General features: G+C 38.9%; 1 pseudogene; it reads right to left on the bottom strand.

Moving 5' to 3' along the window:
* Positions 1-451: 451 nt before the first annotated feature.
* Rpl9-ps1 (ribosomal protein L9, pseudogene 1) overlaps positions 452-23,590 on the bottom strand; it is a 28,084-nt pseudogene continuing 4,945 nt past the window's right edge.

Raw genomic sequence — 23,590 nt, 5'->3', positions numbered from 1 at the left:
ATAAATAAAGAAACCTTAAAAGTGGGATTGTGAGATGGCTTAGTGGGTAAAAGTGCTTGCTGCTAAACCTGATAACCTGAGTTCAATCCACGGGTCCCACATAGGACAAGGAGAGAAAAGATTACCATAAGTTTTCAAACACACACACACACACACACACACACACACACACACACACACGCATGCACTTTTGCTCATACAGGTGGGGGGAGGGGGTAAGAAAAGTAGAAAGAAAAAAGAAAAAGGAAGGAAATAGAGGGGTGAAGGATGAAAAGGGAAGGAAAAGAAATTTCTGCTGCACGTAGAAATATTAGTATAGTCACTATCGTAATCTGTATGGAAGTCCTCCGCAAACTTTTTTTTCCCAATATGTAAGTCTTTTATTGTCCCCAAAGAGCCAAAATTGTACTGGTGATCAGGATCTTGTTTCTGGAACTAGGAAACTGAGGTCTCATTCATCGGCCTGCTGCACAGTTCCCTTCTCAGAAACATAGATGCCATCCAAAAACTTTCTGATATTCTTGTTTTTAACTGTTTAACTGGCTTGCTTAATCAGAGCCGCTGAATTTGAAACAAGTTCAATATCATTTCCTTCAAGGATTAGTTCATCCTTCTGGGCTTGAGAGACAGAATAAGCCACCACACCTGTACTCATCCGAACCCTGCGGATGTATTTTTCATCCAAGAAATTTTGGATTTCAACCAAAGACCCATTCTCCTGAGTAACGACATTGATAGGGAAGTGAGCATACACAGACCTCATCTTGTAATGGAAGCCCAGTGTCATACCCTTGATCATGTTCTGAACACGACTGCAGATGGTTCTGACAGTGGCCAGTTCCTTTCCGTTACCCCACCACTTGTCAACACGGAGCCTTTTCTTTTTCTTTCCAAGAAGACTCAGCTCTACATTGATGTGATTGAAGTCCCTTCGCAGAGTTCCCTGGGGCCCTTCACAATGACTGTGCGCCCTTTCAGACTGATGTCGACATTTTCCGGAATGTTGACAGTCTGCTGAGAATGGTCTTCGTTCTCACAGTAGATGGGGCAAAGAGAGCCCTCCACAAACTTAAAACTGGAAACTACCTTACCATCCAGCTACACTGTCTTTGGATACATAAAATCCCCCACCCCTCACATTCACTGCTAAACTTACAGTGCAGACTCGGTTTCAGGAAATCTTGCTATTTACACTATGTCTCTATGCTCTTTACTCCAGATGTTGGCAAGACCATGATGAAGATGAACTGGCTGGAGCCAGTCACTTCAGTTAGAATAACAGCAGCACTGGAATCATCCTAAAGGTGTCAATCTTAAAATAGATAGTGGTACAAACCACCTCAATAAAGCAGCCTGTCATTCCACATGAGCTAGTTTCATTTTCTCCTCCAAATTTCTTTCAGTCCTTCCATCACACCACACTTCCCCAGGCACAAGGAAATGGTCTGTGCTCTCTTGGTGAACATGCATCAAAATGCTTATGGTTTCACTCCCATTTGACGGATGCCTCTGGAAACAACTGTCAAGCTCTCAATTAAGAATTAAAATCTAGAAATAATTTCTTTGTTTTATAGACAAGGAAAAGAATTGCATAAGACTTTTAATAAAAGACATTTAGAGATAATATGTACCTGTTTCTGGTAATGGTTGAAAACATGTGTCCAAAAGTCATTTCTTGATAAGGTTATTTAGAAAATGTAATATCCATACGATCAAATAAAGCACAGTAACTAAATGCTAAGTGGAAATTCATTCTCACCAAAGAAAAGAGAAGTGAGAAATCGGAGACCTTTCTCATCATACCTTGAGTGATGTGCTATGGTGATTTTGGTGATGACCAATATAATTCTACCCCCATTCTTTTTCTCTCTTTGTCTAAACAATGTATATATTATCATTAATTTCTCAGTACAGTGTAGAGTTGCAACAAGATTATAAAATCAAAGCTAGTCAAACTCGAGAGATAATAATTGAGCTTCTATTTGGAAATGAATTAACTCTTAACTGAAAGTGTATTGAATAGAATCACCTACCTAGAGTACAACCATATTGTATTGATCCAGTGAATTAATTACTTGTTGATCTCCAAATATTCTATTCTACATTGAGAAATGATGCATATATTTAATGCATAACATGATGTTTCTATATAAGTAAATATTGACTAGTGATTCAAAAAATCAAGATAATTATCATCACCTGAAAGTTATGGGCAGGAGAGAGAGAGGGAGAGAGAGAGAGAGAGAGAGAGAGAGAGAGAGAGAGAGAGAGAGAGAGAGGGAGAGAGAGAGAACTCAAGGAGAAGGTTACATTATGGGAAGAGGGACAGTAGTATACAAGTGAAATCGAGATGGAGAGAGAAATCATGGGGGATAAAGATTTTAACAGAGAGAGGAGTTAGAGAATGGGGAAGTGAGATAGGTGGAGGTAGGATTAATCAAAACAAGGTTGGTATATCAAAATCTACTGTCTGGTAGCTCAATTTAAAAATGTAAAAGAAAGAAAGACACACCAAAAGGCTAGCCAATGCCCATCAGAGATGTAATTGATCTGTCTCACATGTGTCATATTGCTATGTGAATTATTGATTATGGGGGAAAGCCGCCCTCAATATGGCCACATAGCTAGTTGTGGTGGATAACTAAGCCCTTTGGTTGAAAACACCATAAACCTTGAATTTAAGATATAGAGAAATTAAGCTGTAACCAAGCTCAAATCTTCTGCCTTATTGTCTAGCACATAAGGTATGATATGGGCTGTGAGGGGGCATGAGAATAAAATTATGATCTTATCAGGTTGGAAACTCTATGAAATGTAATACTAACCCATCAGGTAAGATATGCCTATTTGTGTAATAGTGGTGCAACCAATAAATTCCTTATTGGATCTGAGTCCTGCTTTACATCAGGGAATCATGTTGAGTATTGTAATACTGTGCCTACTGGCACACACACCACACAACTTGTATCCACCTAATAGTGAGCCATGGATAGGGAAAGAACAAGTCAATGCCACTTACTGCTAATTTATGGATAACAGATACCAGGAAATGGAGAGGCATAGTATCCAGTTACATACTCACTAGTAAACATGTCTGTCTATGATAAATAGAAGTGTTCTAAGTCCAGAGAAACATAAATGACCCTGTGGCTTAAATAGAAAATAAATGATCCTTAATTTGTGGGACACAAACAAAACAAAAAGTAATGAATGTAGGAAAGAGATTTGTAAAGATGGGAGAGGCCTGGTAAAAGTGGAAGGGAAGTAAGAGAGGGTGGAAGGGAGAGAGTAATAGATAAATGAATTTATTGTATAAATAAATTATCAAAGAATAAAAATTTTGATGACAAAGCAGAGCATTAAGATATACTTGTTGAGATAATTTCAAATTTAAAATACATCATTATTAGACAAACTTAGCAATAGGTAAAATGTGTTAATTTTTTTCTTTTTGGTGCTGCTACAAAGCACCATAACCAAAAGGTACTTATGCAAGAAAGAATTTATTTGGGTTTATAGTTTCGAAGGATAGCTTCCATAAAAGTATGTTAGAAAGCATAACACCAAGTGGCAGGCATTCTGGTAGGAACAGAACTTGACAGATCGCATCTTCAGCAACAGATATGAGATGGTGAGAGTAATCTGGGAGTAGACTGAAGCTATGGCTTCTCAAAGCCTATGCCCAGTGATGCACTTCCTCCAGCTAGGCTACATCACTTCTCCAAACAGTATCACCAACTGGGCACCACTTGTTCAATTAACTGAGCCTATGGGAGACATTTCTCATGCAAACCATCATAGACTCATTCATTTTATAGTTAAAGGTATCTTTGACCCAATCTCTCCTCTTACCCCTCTAACATCTTTGAAAAATTCATTTTGTTCCAAGTTCAACTACTTTTAACATCCCACAAGAAGCATATCATGCAATATTTGTCTTCCTGTGTCTATATTACTCCCTTTGGCACCAGGTAATCACAAATGGCAGGACTTCCTGTTTCTAAAGGACAAATAGTATTGCAATGTAAAAAAATCGATGGGTTAATTTTAACCTTCAATTTATTCTTTGATGGGTCAAGGCTGTTTCATATATTGGCTATTAGCATACAGTAAGTTTTTAATTCACCGAAAAAACAAATTGACATTCAAATGCTTGTTCACTTGAGAAAATGTTGTCTTGATCTTTCAGCCAATGGGAAATAGGATCACTATTTACACTGCTTTTGTGATAACTTTAGAAGTCAGCTCTGAATAGTTTCCTCCTTCTTGTTATTTTTAGTGCAAATAGATTGGGCTTTTACCCTTAGAGAACTGAGATTTGACTTGACATTTTGAAGTATTTAGGAAGTGGCTAATGATCATACATTGAATGGTGTGGATATAAAAATTGCTTGGGATATGAGGGGAAGGCTGGGTGAATTTTCCTAAATCATTTGAAATTTCGGCAAATTATAACATGTTTGGTCTGTTGTATTATTCAGTTGACTAGAATTAATATTTAGCTTGTAATTCGAAGAACCTGAGGTTGGAAGAAAAATATTTGAGGTTGGACTTTATTTGTGTGAAATTTCTTTTTATGAATTGTGAAGTCAGCATGAACACATGAGCTGAATTCTAATAACAACACTCGCTCCTCTCTTCCCACTGATTCTCTTCTCAGACCGTTTTCATGACCAAATGAATGGATCACAAGCAGTTATTTGTATTTTTACACATTTAATGTGTGTGTGTGTGTGTGTGTGTGTGTGTGTGTGTGTGTGTGTGTGTGTGTATGTGCCGGTGTGTGTGAAAATTCTACCGTGCATCTTCTGAGATGAGATCTATGCTCTAAATGCAGTTACTAAGTAAGGGCAAGTTTATCTTTCTTGTGGTCAGACATTTGATGTTAACTGCAGCAAGGAGGAAGAATGTTGACACTGCACACAATGAAGCTGAATTGACTTTCCTAAGCTTATAGGACTCATGACTTTCCTGTTTACACACGAATGATCAAAAGAAATCAGAACTAAGAGGCAATTTCTATAATTAATTGTTTTTATTGAAATGATATTTTTCTAGGAGTAGATTCTTCAAATGTCACAGTAGGCTTAAAGGGAAAAATGCAAGAGACAGGAAGGGATTAACTTGCTTTTCAGCTTTAGCATACCCACCCTCCCCCTCCCACATCAGAGTCCTGTTGGGGCTAAATTCTCAGGTAGTTATCTCTAAATCACAGAGCCCCATTTCTCTGTAGCTTCATATTTTGCTTAACTGCACTGTAACTCCAGTAAAAAACCAAAAATCAAACAACAACAAGAACAGCAAAAACAGAAAACAAACAAACAAAAAAAATAGAAATCATCATCAAATAAAACACACAAAAAGTTTTGTTTAACTTCCCTCCACTCTGTGCCTGGCACTATAATCTTTCCAATAACCCATTTCTCCTGGGAACAGCACTGCTCACCCTTCCATGGATCTGCAACTCAAACTCCCCCTTTAAACCAGACTAATATAGATGCAGATGTACACAGCCAAACATCAGACAGAGTATGGGGACCCCAATGGAGAAGTTAGGACAAGGACTGTAGGAGCTGAAGGGGTTTGCAATCCCATAGGAAGAACAAGAATATCAACCAACCCGACCCCCCAAAGCTCTCAGAGACTAAACCACCAACCAAAGAGTACACGTGGCAGGGGGTTGGAGGGGGGAACCCATGGCTCTAGCTGAATATGTAGCAGGGGATTGTGTTGTCTGGAATCATTGGGAGGGGAGTCCTTGGTCCTGTAGAGGCTAGATGACCCAGGATACAGGAATGCTGGGATGCTGAGACAGGATTTGGTGGGCAGGTGGGGGAGCACCCTCGTACAGGTGGGAGGGGATGTGGATTTATGGAGGGGAAACTGGGAAGGGGAATAACATATGAAATAAATAATATAATCAATAAAAAATGAAAAAAGAAAAGCATATTTTAGTTGGCTTACGATCAAGTGGATTTTGATAAGTCTTCTTAATATAATCCTTAGTTTTAGTGAACATTTTTATATGTGTAGGAAAATAAAATTATATATGTATCTTTTACCATGTATAAAAATTGATTCAAACCAAATTAAACACAAGAAGAGAAGACTTGCTACCCTAGATTATCTGAGGGAGGAATAAAGAAAATACTTCATGATGTTTAAATGCATAAAGATTTTTTTTTTGTAGAGGGATTAAAGACACCAGCAACAAACCAAACCAAGATTATATTAAACTTTTAAAAATCCACAAATGATAGAGTGAAAAAAGTAATGAGACAACATGTAAAATAAGACATAATAATGTTTTACATCCATACTCTTATGTTTGCTGGTACAAATTTAATCTATACTATATACATGTTTATAGACATGAGGTTTGTTCCCTTTATCCCAGAGAGATTTGTAAGATTAGACATTATTTCATTTCTTAGATATTAGTTTTTCATCAGTGTAAGAAAATACCCGTCAGGAAACTTGAAGAGAAAAGAGGTTTACTCCACTCAGTTTGAGAAGTTGTGCCACATTGGAGCAGATGGCCAAGACTAGTTTTGGCAGAAGAAAGAAGTTGTGTGTCCACAGAGAAAGGCAGAAAGAAAGAGAAGTCGTTGGGGGATACTTTTGTGGTTGCTTTTGGTTTCCTACAGATAGTGGGACTATGTAGCCCTGATAAGCCTGGAACTTGCTATATGGACCAGGCTGGTCTCAAACGCAAAGAGATCAAACTCAAAGTGTTGATCATCTACTCGACCCTTTCTGGGGCAAGAGCTGTAGTCAATGGTACCTGACACTCCATTAATTCTTGCTTCCAGTAGCTTATGGTAAGCAGGAAAGCTGAGGTTTTATTGCATGGAACCTTTGGGAACAGTGAGAAGGTAAAAGATACCCCCCCTTTTTTTAACCAGAGGAAAAAATTTATTGTTACCTTCCAAAAAACCTAAATCCTCTTTGGTCCAAAATATATTTGCAAAATACAGAAGGGTACTATGGGAAAAGCAACCAATTGCTTACCTAGTATTTTATTTATTTGTTTGTTGTTTGTTTGTTTGTTTATTATTTATTTATTATTGGATATTTTTATTTACATTTCAAATGTTATTCCCTTTACCAGTTTCCAGCCATAAGCCCCCTTCCCATCCCCCTTGCCTTCTTCTATAAGGGCCTTACCCAACCACCCTGACATTCTCTTACACTGGGGTGTCCGGCCTTGGCAGGACCAAAGGCTTCTCCTCCCAGTGGTGCCCAACAAGGCCATCCTCTGCTACATATGCAGCTGGAGCCATGGGTGTGTCTATGTGTATTCTTTGGGTAGTGGTTGAGTCCCTGGGAGCTCTGGTTGGTTGGTATTGTTGTTCTTATGGGGTTGAAAGCCCCTTCAGCTCCTTCAATCCTTTCTCTAATTCCTCCAATGGGGAACCCATTCTCATTTCAATGGTTTGTTGCTAGCAATTTCCTCTGTATTTGACATGCTCTGGCTGAGCCTTTCAGGGATGGCTATATCAGGCTCCTGTCAGCATGCATTTCTTGACTTCATCAATATTATCTAGTTTTGGTAGCTGTATATAAATGGGCTGTATACCCAGGTGGGACAGGTTCTGAATGGCTATCCCTTCAGTTCCCGCTCCAAACTTTGTCTCATAGCCCCTCCTATAAATATTTTTGTTCTCCCTTTTAAGAAGGACTGAAGCATCCACAATTTGTTCATCCTTCTTCTTGAGCTTGATGTGGTCTGTGGATTTTATCTTGGGTAATTCGGGCTTTTGGGCTAATATCTACTTATCAGTGAGTGCATACCATGTGTGTTTTTCTGTGATTGGGTTATCTCACTCTAGATGATATTTTCTAGTTCAATCGATTTGCCTATGAATTTCATGAAGTCACTGTTTTTGATAGCTGAGTAGTACTCCATTGTATAGATATACAACATTTTCTGTATCCCTTCCTCTGTTGAAGGGCATCTGTGTTCTTTCCAGTTTCTGGCTATTATAAATAAGGTTGATCTGAACATAGTGGAGCATGTGTCCTTGTTATATGTTGGAGTACCTTTGGGTATATGTCCAGGAGTAGTGTAGCTCAGACCTCAGGCAGTTCAATGTCCAATTTTCTGAGGAACCTCCAGATTGATTTCCAGAGTGGTTATACCGGCTGGCAATCCCATCAACAATGGAGGAGTGTTCCTCTTTCTCTACATCCTTGCAAGCATCTGCTGTCACCTGATTTTTTGATCTTAGGCATTATAACTGGTGTGAGGTGGAATCTCAGGGTTGTTTTGATTTGCATTTCCCTGATGACTAAGGATGTTGAACATTTCTTTAGGTGCTTCTCAGCCATTTGACATTCCTCAGCTGAGAATTCTTTGTTTAGCTCTGTATCCCATTTTTTAATAGGGTTATTTGGCTCTCTGGAGTCTAACTTCTTGAGTTCTTTGTATATTTTGGATATTAGACCTCTATCACATGTAGGATTAGTAAGGATCTTTTCCCAATTTGTTGGTTGCCATTTTGTCCTAATGACAGTGTCCTTTGCTTTACAGAAGCTTTGCAGTTTTATGAGGTCTCATATGTTGGTTCTTGAAAAGATACCCCTTTTAAGTCAGTAGCATAGGTTACATTTATAGTTTAGGCCTGGTTCCAAATGCACATGTCATGTCATAGAACTGTATCCCACAGATTGTTTAGTGATAGTCTTTGACAACTTTTATATCTTAGCTCACTGTGCCTTTCTTATTCTTGTTTTGACTTCTCGCACTTTCTGTAAATACAGTGTATCTACCCACATCACACATACTTGGTCATCACTGGCTCTGCAACAGTAGACTATTAAGTATTCTAAGTCACAACACAGGGTGGAACACTGTCACCCCTTTCATACAGCGATGTTCTTGAATAAGAGCTGTCATGGTGTGTAGCACGTCATAAACAGTATTTTTAACCATTTCTCACTTAGTCTTATACCTTATTTTGTGCCATTTAAATCAAAACTTCAATATAGTTGTGTATTTCCTCTAATGTATTTTTGTATTCTGATACCCACAGAACAGAGTTCCAGACGTTCAGCTGTTGAGCTGAAATATATGAAAACATCTAATTTTAATAGCTATTACTAGTGGATTCGCAAACCACTGCAAGTTATTTGCATTTCATATTTCTTTAACCATACCTATGCCATCAATATGTGTGAATACTGATCACTTTCAGGATTTCTGTCAGTTGTTAGTGAAAACTCTTCAGAGGCAGTTAGTTACTAAGTGGCCCTCAGTAGGTGGAGATAGGAGGGAGTGATGGTGAATCTTGATCCTTGGCTTGATTGTGGCTACTGAGGCAACCAGCTCTGTGGACTGAGCTGCTGCCTAGTTCTCAGGTTTTTCAGCATGCAGGCAGTTCTTAGACTACCCAGTGCCCGTCACTTTACCTCTCTTTGTTTATCTCTCTCTGTGTCCATTCCTCTCTCTCACTCTCTATCTATAGCTCTCTCTCTCTCTCTCTCTCTCTATATATATATATATATACATACATGCATATATATATATATATATATATATATATATATATAAAACTGAGAGATATGGAAATAATGTCTCCTTCCAACTTCCAAACCTCACAGGCATATTTCATTTTGAAAGTGAGTTTTTCACGAGTTCATTTATCAGCAAGCAACTGATAAAAATCTAACTCTTTCTCTAAGCCTGAAGTTCCCACTTGGGGGTTAATATCCATATGTAGGTGAGGGCAGGTGCACGATAAAGCAAGGTCTGTGATTGGACAGTGAAAAAGAAAGGTGGGATGAGAGAGATGGGACAGAGAGGACCAAGAGGGGAGAAGAAAGGAAGATGAAGGAAGAGGACGACCTAGATCTGTGTGGCTTTAAATGGTCACAGGTATCGAGGAATGTCTTATAAGTGATGGATAATTACACAGCAGAGAGCTAGCGAATGTTTCCTTAAGAGATGTTGATTACAAGAATGGTTGTATCAGTCTGCAATCCCACCAACAATGGAGGAGTGTTCCTCTTTCTCCACATCCTCCCCAGCATTTGCTGTCACCTGAGTTTTTGATCTTAGCTATTCTCACTGGTGTGAGGTGAAATCTCAGGGTTGTTTTGATTTGCATTTCCTTTATGACTAAAGATGTTGAACATTTCTTTAGGTGTTTCTCAGCCATTCGGCATTCCTCAGCTGTGATTTCTTTGTTTAACTCTGAACTCCATTTTTTAATAGGGTTATTTGTCTCCCTGTGGTCTAACTTTTTGAGTTCTTTGTATATTTTGGATATAAGCCCTCTATCAGTTGTAGGATTGGTAAAGATCTTTTCTCAATCTGCAGGTTGCTGTTTTGTCCTAACCACAGTGTCCTTTGCCTTACAGAAGCTTTGCAGTTTTATGAAATCCCATTTGTCGATCCTTGATCTTAGAGCATAAGCCATTGGTGTTTTGTTCAGGAAATTTTCTCCAGTGCCCATGTGTTTGAGATGGTTCCCCACTTTTTCTTCTATTAGTTTGAGTGTATCTGGTTTGATGTGGAGGTCCTTGATCCACTTGGACTTAAGCTTTGTTCAGGGTGATAAGCATGGATCGATATGCATTCTTCTACATGCTGACCTCCAGTTGAACCAGCACCATTTGCTGAAAATGCTATCCATTTTCCATTTGATGGTTTTGGCTCCTTTGTCAAAAATCAAGTGATCATAGGTGTGTGTGTTCATTTCAGGGTCTTCAATTCTGTTCCATTGGTCTATCTGTCTGTCTCTGTACCAATACCATGCAGTTTTTATCACTATTGCTCTGTAATACTGCTTGAGTTCAGGGATAGTGATTCTCCCTGAAGTCCTTTTATTGTTGAGGATAGTTTTAGCTATCCTGGGTTTTTTGTTATTCCAGATGAATTTACAAATTGTTCTGTCTAACTCTTTGAAGAATTGGATTGGTATTTTGATGGGGATTGCATTGAATCTGTAGATCGCTTTTGGTAAGATGGTCATTTTTACTATATTAATCCTGGCAATCCATGAGCATGGGAGATCTTTCCATCTTCTGAGGTCTTCTTCAATTGCTTTCTTCAGTGTCTTGAAGTTCTTATTGTACCGATCTGTTACTTGCTTGGTTAAAGTCATACCAAGGTATTTAATACTATTTGGGACTATTATGAAGGGTGTCGTTTCCCTAATTTCTTTCTCGGCTTGTTTCTCTTTTGTGTAGAGGAAGGCTACTGATTTATTTGAATTAATTTTATATCCAGACACTTTGCTGAAGTTGTTTATCAGTTTTAGTAGTTCTCTAGTGGAACTTTTGGGATCACTTAAATATACTATCATATCATCTGCAAATAGTGATATTTTGACTTCTTCTTTTCCAATCTGTATCCCCTTGATCTCCTTTTTTCGTCTGATTGCTGTGCCTAGAACTTCAAGAACTATATTGAATAAGTAGGGAGAGAGTGGGCAGCCTTGTGTAGTCCCTGATTTTAGTGAGATTGCTTCAAGTTAATCTCCATTTAGTTTAATGTTAGTGACTGGTTTGCTGTATATGGCTTTTACTATGTTTAGGTATGGGCCTTGAATTCCTATTCTTTCCAGGACTTTTATCATGAAGGGGCGTTGAATTTTGTCAAATGCTTTCTCAGCATCTAATGAAATGACCATGTGATTTTGTTCTTTCAGTTTGTTTATATAATGGATCACGTTGATGGTTTTCTGTCTATTAAACCATCCCTGCATGCCTGGGATGAAGCCTACTTGTTCATGGTGGATGACTGTTTTGATGTGCTCTTGGATTCGGTTTGCCAGAATTTTATTGAGTATTTTTGCGTCGATATTCATAAGGGAAATGGGTCTGAAGTTCTCTTTCTTTGTTGGGTCTTTGTGTGGTTTAGGTATAAGAGTAATTGTGGCTTCATAGAAGGAATTCAGTAGTGCTCCATCTGTTTCAATTTTGTGGAATAGTTTGGATAGTATTGGTATGAGGTCTTCTATGAAGGTCTGATAGGTTTCTGCACTAAACCCGTCTGGACCTGGGCTCTTTTTGGTTGGGAGACCTTTAATGACTGCTTCTATTTTGTTAAGAGTTATGGGTTGTTGGACATTGAACTATCTGAGGACCCGCTATACCTGTCTTGGACATATACCCAAAAGATGCCCTAACATATAACAAAGACACATGCTCCACTATGTTCATAGCAGCCTTATTTATAATAGCCAGAAGCTGGAAAGAACCCAGATGCCCTTCAACAGAGGAATGGATACAGAAAATGTGGTACATCTACACAATTGAATATTACTCACCTCTCAAAAGCAATGACTTTATGAAATTCGTAGGCAAATGGAGGGAACTGGAAAATATCATCCTGAGTGAGGTAACCCAATCACAGAAAAACACACATGGTATGCACTCATTGATAAGTGGATATTAGCCCAAATGCTTGAATTTCCATAGATGCACAGAACACATGAAACTCAAGAGGGATGACCAAAATGCGAATGCTTCACTCCTTCTTTAAAAGGGGAACAAGAATACCCTTGGCAGGGAATAGAGAGGCAAAGATTAAAACAGAGGCAGAAGGAACACCCATTCAGAGACTGCCCCACATGTGGCCCATACATATACAGTCACCCAATTAGACAAGATGGATGAAGCAAAGAAGTGCAGGCCGACAGGAACCAGATGTAGATCTCTCCTGAGAGACACAGCCAGAATACAGCAAATACATAGGCGAATGCCAGCAGCAAACCACTGAACTGAGAACGGGACCCCCGTTGAAGGAATCAGAGAAAGGACTGGAGACCCCATATGAACAACAATACCAACCAACCAGAGCTTCCAGGGACTAAGTCACTACCCAAAGACTATACCCTGGGCTCCAACCTCATAGGTAGCAATGAATAGCCTAGTAAGAGCACCAGTGGAAGGGGAAGCCCTTGGTCCTGCTAAGACTGAACCCCCAGTGGACATGATTGTTGCGGGGAGGGCGGTAATGGGGGGGGGGTTGGGAGGGGAACAGCCATATAGAAGGGGAGTGGGAGGGGCTAGGGGGATGTTGGCCCGGTAACCGGGAAAGGCAATAACAATCGAAATGTAAAATAGAAATACTCAAGTTAATAAAGATAAAAAAAAAAACCCAAGATGTTGATTAGCGTATGATTTAATTCAAAGACTGGTTTATTTGCTTTTGGAATAGATTTATATACAGAGTTTTTCTGAATCACATGGGAAATTTTGCCCGCAGTTTGGAACTAAGATAGGAAAAAGAGAATTTTGTGGCTCCAGGTTGAGAGCATAACAGATAGATGGTATACTGAATTCTACAGGAAACTCATATTCTTTGTTCGTGGGCTCCATGAAAATTTTGGGTTAATTTCCTAACATGACAGACTAGAAAAAGCCTAAGAATAGGCTCATATAGGATTTTAGTTTATTTCATTTTCTTTGGATTGTTTTAATTTTCAAAATGGGTGTGATTTTGAATTTTGTGGTTATATTATTTCTTTGGGTGAGAATGCAAGATACAAGCTTTTCTGGTTGCCGACTAAAGGATATGTTGATTTGGGGGAAAGGTTTTGTCTTTGAGTTTTTAGAAATGGTGATTAGATTCCACAGCTATATAGATCAGATTTGATAGAGGGAGATCCCCAGAAGATCTAGATTCAAGAGAATAAAACCAAAAAGGAACAGAATTTTATCTTAACCAGTCTGTATTCCCGACATGGACTGATACAGTCCATACACATATCTTGATGATACTAAAGTTTGTTTTGAGATTTATATATTACAGAGTGTACAGCTTTGGTCAGTCTCATCATCAGATGTGCGGAAGTGACCTGCTTGAACTCCTGATTCAATTGAACAAAAATTGTTGATGTGGCCTTCTTAAGTCCAAGCAACTCTCCCATTTCCCCTACCCCCCTCTCGATGCCTATGTACAGCTTGAAGAAATTATGAAGAATTGTTGACCTAGTTCACAAAACTTTGGGAGGGTGGAGGTGGTTATTCTAGGGTTGTCTTTCTGGAGAAATTAGAAATGGTCAAAATTGAAGAGGGAAGAATTAGCTAAAATTTATTATACAGCCATAATCTCTCATTTGGTAGAAATCCTTATAATCATTACTAAGTTGAATCTATAATTTCTTACTTTGGTACAGAATTTGTTTTGATTGAGAATCAGGGTTTTCATTAACATCTATTTCCTCTATTGTTACAAAATTTTAAAAGTAGAAGGTTAGATTTGATCCTTCTATTAATGCCATTACAAACTGTCTTTAGATGATTAAGCAAGGGCCAGATAGCAAATTCTTGGCTCAGAGTTAATTGCTAGGGGTGCTTGCTAGATATTTTATTTAGAATATAAATAGTAGTAGAATATAAATGACAGTAGATAACAGACACTAATTCAGATTACTTTACATAGATAGTTTTCAAAAATGCCAGAAATGCACAGAATGTGACATTTGACATTACCTATCATTTGTTGAGACATATGTGCTCCTAATGGTTCTCCTTTCAAGGATTCAAAGAAGAAACTAAGCATCCACCTTCAGGTGAAGTTATACATCACAGCAAGGTAGCCAGTGGGCAGACATTGCCTATTTCATTTACAAACAAAATACCATCAAGAAAAAGGACACACCATGCAGAATAGTCAGCTAATAATCTTTGCCAAGTCAGGGTAATTCGTCCTTCAAAATTCTTTATTACAAAGGTCTGCCAGATGATCCTGGGCCAGAAGACTGAAGACTGACACCCCAACTACCTGACCTACAGGGGCTGTATAGGTAGGCAGCTGTCTCTACAACTTGTCTCAGTTCTGGAAACTGTGTTAGGTTTCCTATATTTTCAGATAATATTGATTTTTTTCAGATTTCTAATGGGGTTGAAGACTAATTATAGCCTCATAGCCTGTGTAGTCTGTTTAACATTGAGAAAGCATATTTAATTGGTTAGTTTTCAGATAGCATACAAGCTACCCAGGCTATAACATACAGAATTTAAGCCTTGCTTAAGTTAGGATAAGTAACAATGTGTTCTATTTAATTGAAAAAAAATGATGAACTTGGTGTTAGGCATTTTTATACTTTATAAATTACAGAATGGTAATAGTTATGCTCAGTTTATATTTGAGAGGAAAGAGTCTTTTAACTGGACAAAAAGAGAGGAAATGTGGGGTAATGTTTATATGCAGGTGAGGGCAGGCACAAGATAAGGCAAGGCCTGTGATTGATCAGTGAAAGAGAAAGGCAGGCTGAGAATTTTAGAGATGGGACAGAGAAGATAGAGAGGGGAGAAGAAAGGTAGATGAAGGAGGAGACGTTTGACCCAGATCCATGTGACTTTAAATAGCACAGGTAGCTATGATTATCTTATTTTTTTAACATTTTAATGACATTTTAATTTTATTTACTCCCTCAATATTTCTAACCAATGTCCCATTAGAATTACAGCTTGTCTCAAATCAGCTATTTCACTGTCTCACTATATGTTCTTTTCTGTAGAGTCCAAAGTTCTGTAGAATGCCTATGCCAGTCTCTAATTAACCGGCAGTTTTAATGTCTTTATGAAATGCCAGTCCAGCTGTAGCAGCAGTGACAGTTAATGCAATTATTCCCAGAATTACAGCAACAATCAGTCCAACCATCCAATGAGTACTTCTTAATATTCTTTCAAGGAGCTTCTGTACTAGAATCATCACAGGTTGAGTCTTGCTATGACCTTGACACCTTCACCAGTGTCCAGACTGCTGGACTTGCTCTAAGGATGTACAAATTTCAGAAGTTATAGCTAAAGACATATTAGTATTAACATAAGTATGAAGAATACAGAGTTCACAAATGATACTATAATTATTAGGGTGCCACTATACAGACCTTTTCAGTAACAAATAGGTACACACACTGCAAACGATTGACTTTAATTTAAACTAAAAGACAAAGCATACTTACTGTATACTTTGTACACAAAGTAGGACTTACTATCATTAATGTTTACTTTTCCTTTCCATGCTTTAAAGGGGCAAAAGGCACTTGCTAATTTCCACAAATTAGTTTACTGAATTGTAAAATTTCAAGAGAGGCTTTGACATTCCAACTCCATGTCATTCAATAAGTTCATAAACAATAAAACTAATTTCCACAGTTTCATTTAAATTATACCACTGCTATCTCAATTCTTGGTGAGAATATTTTTCTGGAACCTATAACAGCTCCAATCAAAGACTTCTCAGTGGGAAACATTAGCAAGCATGGAGGGTTCTCACTTTTATATTGTTGACAATATATCCAGCTAGATTCCTTGTTGGTAACCCACATCTCACAAAATCTCTTTCTCTTAAAGCCAGATGCATAAAGCATACAAAATTTATTATGAAAATCCTGGGTAGTATTAACTATAGATAACCACACTTTGGAAAGTTGTATTTAAACATTGAGTTCCATTACCCATATGTCTTAATTAGGGTTTAACTGCTGTGAACAGACACCATGACCAAGGCAATTCTTATAAAGGACAACATTTAATTGGGGCTCACTTACAGGTTGAGAGGTTCAGTCCATTATCATCACGTAATGAGTATAGCAGCATCCAGGCAGACATGGTGCAGGAAGAGATGAGAGTTTTACATCTTCATCTGAAGGCTGCTAGTGGAAGACTTACTTCCAGGCAGCTAGAGTGAGGGTCTTAAGCCCATGACCATAGTGATACACCTATTCTAAGAAGGCCATACCTCCTAACAGTGCCACTCCCTGCATATACTGACCATCACACCATACAAATAGGAATTCTCTTGCACTCCCAGAGTATAAGTTTTGATGTCCTTACCCTCCTCCATAGGTTTTAGCAGGTCCTCAGTGATGATAAGGACTAGGTAGCCAAGAAAATCCATTAACTATCACAGGGGTATTCATATCTCCTCAACTTACTCCTATGTTAAGTGGAGGATTAGGAATATAGGTCCAATGTGTATGGTTGGTCCCTGTTATGTGTTACCTTAACAGTTACCACAAACAGCATAGCAGGGAACAAAGTTCTAGCATTACAAGGTTCTCTTGGCCAATCAACTTATTCTTTCCTCTTTATCAGACAATTTCTTAAGCTGTCTGCAAGTAGGAAGATCAACAATATATTTCAAGTGCTTTCATATGATTATCTTATAAGGGATAGATAATTATAGGACAATTTGTCTTATCTAGATGGGCAGTTTATATCAATATCAATTGCCTCTGAGTTTATTGTGTGAACATTTTGTGAGGTAAGAATTTACTGATACAAATCTGATTGATAAATTACAAGCCTGTAGACTTTTGATTTCACTGGGGCACAGGGATTTGTGACAGCTAACTGCGAGATAGGCAGTCATTGCATGGGGTTGGCATGGCAGAAACCCAGCCTGGGAACATAGTGAGTCAGGTAGAAACATTTTGAGAACAAAGGGTCAGAGATTCTGTCAAGATGAGAACACCTCACTGGTGCCATGTGGCCCACCAGTGCACAGCATAGTGTGGAATGGTAAATCCATTTTTTATTATTTCATGCTACACCCACTCTCTGACCCTAAAGTTGTTACAAAAGAGATGCAACAACAGTGACATCAAGGTCCGGAGTGGATTCTCCTTTAAGTTATTATGGTGAATATATTATGGGCATGCTGTGGAATGTTAATCCTGAAGGTATGAGGTTGGCACCCCCAGACTCTTATATCCTATTTCTAAAGTGGCAATGCCTGTACCACCTTTCTTACCTATAAATTTAACTTGCTAGTCTCCTTACTAATGTGAACTTATTTCTAATTGACGAGTATAGTGCTATTTTGGAGATTTAGATCTTGTAATTTAAAGTACTGTTTGCGTTTGCTTCACAGATGTGAGCACTAAACAGTCTCTTACAGTGGAATGAGTTTGCTATGTCAAGAATCCTTGAATGTTAGCTAATGAAAACACAAAATATCTCTTGATCAGTGTGAAATAGAGATAGTTCATTGTAAGGCAAATAAATGACCTGGGACATGGATTAGATCGTCCTAAATGATTTGTTTCACTGTGGAGGAGGTTAAATGCATTTTTATAGTCACAGTATAACTCACAAGTCAATACACTTGCCAAATACATTGGTGGGAATGCCAGCAGGTGGGTTCCTGCAGCCTGGTTGGGGCTTTGCTATGGGTTTCTATGCTGTCTGCTGACTTTCTCAGCTTTTGTTTAGTGGTACTGGTACTCTGCTAAGTTAATGGATTCCAAAACTTTTACCTAATATTCCAAGACAAAACTTGAGGTTGGCAATGCATGGTTATGGAGGGAGTGCTCAAAATTGAGTATGGTTCTTGCTCTGCAACATCTACTCTCTCTATAGCTGCCATGTTCTAATCTTCCGGATGGTCTGCAGAATCCTCAACACACATGAGGGTTTTATTTCTTCTGTGGAATTTAAGTTCACATTAAGTCCTCAATTACAAGTCAAAGGTAACACACACATAGCATATTGCTCATAGTGAATACTTTAAATATAATAAGGACAGTATTGTTGGTACAAGTCTGTAACTCGTTTTTCCTACATTTACAAAAAGCAAATGGAAACAAAAGGGAAAATACATTTCTCTATTTTAGTAAATATTTAAAGTCATGGTAGTGTCACCTCTGATAACCAGAGCTATAGGATGGGAAGGTAAGAAAGAGAGAGCAGAGGGAGCAATAGTTGGAATGTCCATGAACTCATGAGCCCTAGTAAAACATGTAAAAAGAGTGGTTTATGAATATTATGTTTGCCACTATGAGCAAATACAAACAATGGACAATGCCATTTCCTGTGTTTGTTGTATTTTCCTCCCTGAAGACATTCACTTAGGATTTAAAATACTCAGGGGTTTACTTTAGGTGGTGGTAATAAATACATGTTTTCACAGCCCATTTCATAGTTCAAGTAAGAGTCTGAAAACAGAGCTAGAATTTGGAAATAGCTCAAGGGATACCTTTAATTATTGAACTAAAAATGTAAGATTAATTTGAAAAGCATCTGTGGGAATACATGGGTAAAATAGCTCCCCAGGGATGAGGGAATGGCTTTGAATACCATCCATTCAGTTGTTTTGGTTTCAGACAGTGATCGGAGCTGGTTATGGTCACTGCCACTTTGATAAATGACTTTCCCATCATATTCTCATTTTGTGGGTTTCGGTCAGACATCATATTGTAACTTGGTTGGTGTGGAGGCTTGTGCTTTACTGTATTTTTAGAACATTTAGACTATTTAGAAAGTTTACATAATTCTGGTCACAGTGACTAAGGTGACTAGGGTTAAAAGCAGACAGATTTGACAAAGGAAAATTTTTTAGCATTAGAATAGGGTGACACTTACCAGTGTGTCATTCAAAGCCATTGACTTCAGTGCTTATGCAAAAAAAAGGTGCCCTTGAAGAAGAGAAAGCATTGCCACTTTCCCTGCTGTTTGTAGGAATGTAATGCTCCGAAAGACAAAGGAAAGAGACATCTACTTGATGTCATGCAGAATTTCTTGTGTTTTGCTAACTCTGAGGAATCCATATCAGCTCATGTAGAGGAGTGCATGCCCTTGTCATTGAAAAGTGAGACAGGCTGAGAAAGAAATTAGGGAAACAACACCCTTCACAATAAATAGTCACAAATAACATAAAATACCTCAGTGTCACTCTAACCATGCAAATGAAAGATCAGTATGACAAGAACTTCAAGTCTCTGAAGAAAGAAACAGAAGAAGATCTCAGAAGATGGAAAGATCTCCCATGCTCATGGAATGGCATGATTAATATTGTAAAATGGCCATCTTGCTAAAAGGAATCTGCAATTTCAGTGCAATGCTCATCAAAATTCCAACTCAATTCTTCATAGAGTTAGAAAGAGCAATTTTCACATTCATTTGCAATAACAAAAAACCCAGGATGGTGAAAACTATCCTCAATAAGAAAAGAACTTCTGGGGAAACCAGAATTTCTGATCTCAAGCTGTATTACATAGCAATAATGATAAAAAACTATATGGTATTGGTATAGAGACAGGAAGGTTGATCAATGGAATAGAATTGAAGACCCAGAAATGAACCCAAACACCTCTGATCACTTTATTTTTGACAACGGAGCTAAAACCATCTAGTGGAAAAAAGACAGCATTTTCAACAAATGGTGCTGGTTCAACTGGAGGTCAGCATGTAGAAGAATGCAAATCGATCCATTCTTATCTCCCTGTACAAAGCTCAAGTCCAGGTGGATCAAGGACTACCACATAAAACCAGATACACTCAAGCTAATAGAAAAGAAAGTAAGGAAGAGCCTCGAACACATGGGCACTGAGGAAAATATCCTGAACAGAACATCAATGGCTTATGCTATAAGATCAAGAATCGACAAATGGAACCTCATAAAATTGCAAAGCTTCTGTAAGGCAAAGGGCACTGGCATTAGGACAACATGGCAAACAACAGATTGGGAAAAGATTTTTCCAATCCTATATCTGATAGAGGGATAATATCCAATATATACAAAGAACTCAAGCAGTTAGATTCTAGAGAATCAAATAATCCTATTAAAAAATGGGGTAGAGAGATAAACAAAGAATTCTCAGCTGAGGAATATCAAATGGCTGAGAAGCACCTAAAGAAATGCTCAACATCTTTAGTCATCAGGGAAATGCGAATCAAAACAACCCCGAGATTCTTCCTCACTCCAGTCAGAATGGCTAAGATCAAAAATTCAGGTGACAGCAGATGCTTGCAAGGATGTGGAGAAAGAGGAACACTCCCCCATTGTTGATGTGATTGCAAGCTGGTACAACCACTCTGGAAATCAGACTGGCAGTTCCTCAGAAAAATTTGACATAGTACTACCTGATGACCCAGCCATACCACTCCTGTGCATATACCCAAAAGATGCTCCAATGTATATCAAGGACGCATGCTCCACTATGTTCATAGCAGCCTTATTTATAATAACTAGAAGCTGGAAAGAACCCAGATGCCCTTCAACAGAGGAATGGATACAGAAAATGTGGTACATCTACTCAGCTATCAAAAACAATGACTTCATGAAATTCATAGGCAAATGGATGGAACTAGAAAATATCATTCTGAGTGGGGTAACACAATCACAAAAACCATACATGGTATGCACTCACTGAGAAGTGGATACTAGCCTAAAACTTGAATTACCAAAGATACAATTCAGATACCACATGAAGCTCAAGAAGAAGGAGGACCAAAATGTGGATGCTTCAGTCCTTCTTAGATGGGGGAACTAAGATATTCATATGAGGGGATATGGAGTCAAAGTTTGGAGCAGAGACTATAGGAATGGCCATTCAAAGCCTGCCCCACTTGGGGATCCAGCGCATATACATACAGCCACTGAACCCAGACAATATTGCTGATGCCAAGAAGTGCATGCTGACAGGAACTTGATAGAGCTGTCTCCTGAAGAGGCTCTGCCAGACCATGACAAATATAGAGGTGAATGCTCGCAGCCTACCATGGAAATGAGAATGGCGTCCCCATCGGAGGAGTTAGAGAGAGGATTGAAGAACCTGAAGGGATTTGCAACCCCATAAGAACAACAATATCAACCAATCAGAACTCCCAGGAACTAAACCACCATCGAAAAATTACACAAGGACAGATCTATGGCTCTACCTGCATATGTAGCAGAGGATGGCCTGAGTACCACTGGGAGGAGAAGCCCTTGGTCTTGCCAAGGCTGGACTCCCCTCCAGTGTAGAGGAATATGAGGTTGGGGAGGCGGGAAGGGGTTCGGTCGAGAATACATACCCTCCTAGAAGCAGGGGGAGGGGTGATGGGACAGGGGAGTTATGGAAAGGGAAACTTGGAGAGGGGATAACATTTGAAATGTAAATTAAAAATATCCAATAAAAAATAAAAAAGAAAAGTAAGACATGGTGAAGCAGAAGTGGGTGGGTGGGGAACACCCTTATAGAAGCCGGGGAGTGGGGATGTGATGGGGGTTGTGGAGGGGAATCCGGGAAAGGGGATAACATTTGAAATGTACATAAATAAACTATCCAATAAAAACAAAACAAAAGACAAGTAAAAAACGGTAGAAAGGAAATGCAATGTACAAACCATGCAGATGAACTGTGCAATGTTAGAAATGCTCAGGTTTAAATTGGACATTGAACTGTCTGAGGATCCAGCTATACCTTTCTTGGGCATATACCCAAAAGATGCCCCAACATATAAAAAAGACACGTGCTCCACTATGTTCATAGCAGCCTTATTTATAATAGCCAGAAGCTGGAAAGAACCCAGATGCCCTTCAACAGAGGAATGGATACAGAAAATGTGGTACATCTACACAATGGAATATTACTCACCTCTCAAAAACAATGACTTTATGAAATTCGTAGGCAAATGGATGGAACTGGAAAAAACCATCCTGAGTGAGGTAACCCAATCACAGAAAAACACACATGGTATGCACTCATTGATAAGTGGCTATTAGCCCAAATGCTTGAATTACCCTAGATGCCTAGAACACATGAAACTCAAGAGGGATGATCAAAATGTGAATACTCCACTCCTTCTTTAAAAGGGCAACAAGAATACCCTTGGCAGGGAAAAGAGAGGCAAAGATTAAAACAGACACAGAAGGAACACCCATTCAGAGCCTGCCCCACATGTGGCCCATACATATACAGTCACCCAATTAGACAAGATGGATGAAGCAAAGAAGTGCAGGCCGACAGGAACCAGATGTAGATCTCTCCTGAGAGACACAGCCAGAATACAGCAAATACATAGGCGAATGCCAGCAGCAAACCACTGAACTGAGAACAGGACCCCCGTTGAAGGAATCAGAGAAAGAACTGGAAAGCTTAAAGGGGCTTGAGACCCCATATGAACAACAATGCCAAGCAACCAGAGTTTCCAGGGACTAAGCTACTACCTAAAGACTATACATGGACTGACCCTGGACTCTGACCTCTTAGGTAGCATTGAATATCCTAGTAAGATCACCAGTGTAAGGGGAACCCCTGGGTCCTGCTAAGACTGAACCCCCAGTGAACTAGATTGTTGGGGGGAGGGCGGCAAAGGGGGGAGGATGGGGAGGGGAACACCCATAAAGAAGGGCAGGGGGAGGGGTTGGGGGATGTTGGCCCGGAAACCGGGAAAGGGAATAACACTCGAAATGTAAATAAGAAATACTCAAGTTAATAAAAAAATTTCCATAAATAAATAAACAAACAAATGAAAAAAGAAAAAAAAAAGAAATGTTCAGGTTTGCAAACTGCCCCACAAGGCATCTCCCCATGTTCCTTAAACTGAAAAGACTGTCAGCAAAATACCTGAGAGTTACATATTACAACATGAATCTGTACTAGAGTCAAAGGAAGAACAATAAATGTATTTTCACTTGGAAAGAAGAAGGAGAGAGAGAGAGAGAGAGAGAGAGAGAGAGAGAGAGAGAGAGAGAGAGAGAGAGAGAGAGGTGAACCACATGAGAAAAGAAAAATAGAAGAACTGGGATAGATGTGCTATGTCAGATACCATTGTGACTGCTGGGCCAGGAAGGGCTCCTCAGTGTTGTTCTAAATTGAGTTTAAGGGTCTAGACATTTTAACGCCCATTCATCAACGGTTAA

The sequence above is a fragment of the Rattus norvegicus genome, chromosome 17 (assembly GCF_036323735.1).
Source record: "Rattus norvegicus strain BN/NHsdMcwi chromosome 17, GRCr8, whole genome shotgun sequence".
Lineage (NCBI taxonomy): Eukaryota > Metazoa > Chordata > Mammalia > Rodentia > Muridae > Rattus > Rattus norvegicus.
Note: the sequence above shows the minus strand (reverse complement) of the source record. Positions and strands in the feature narration are given on the sequence as shown.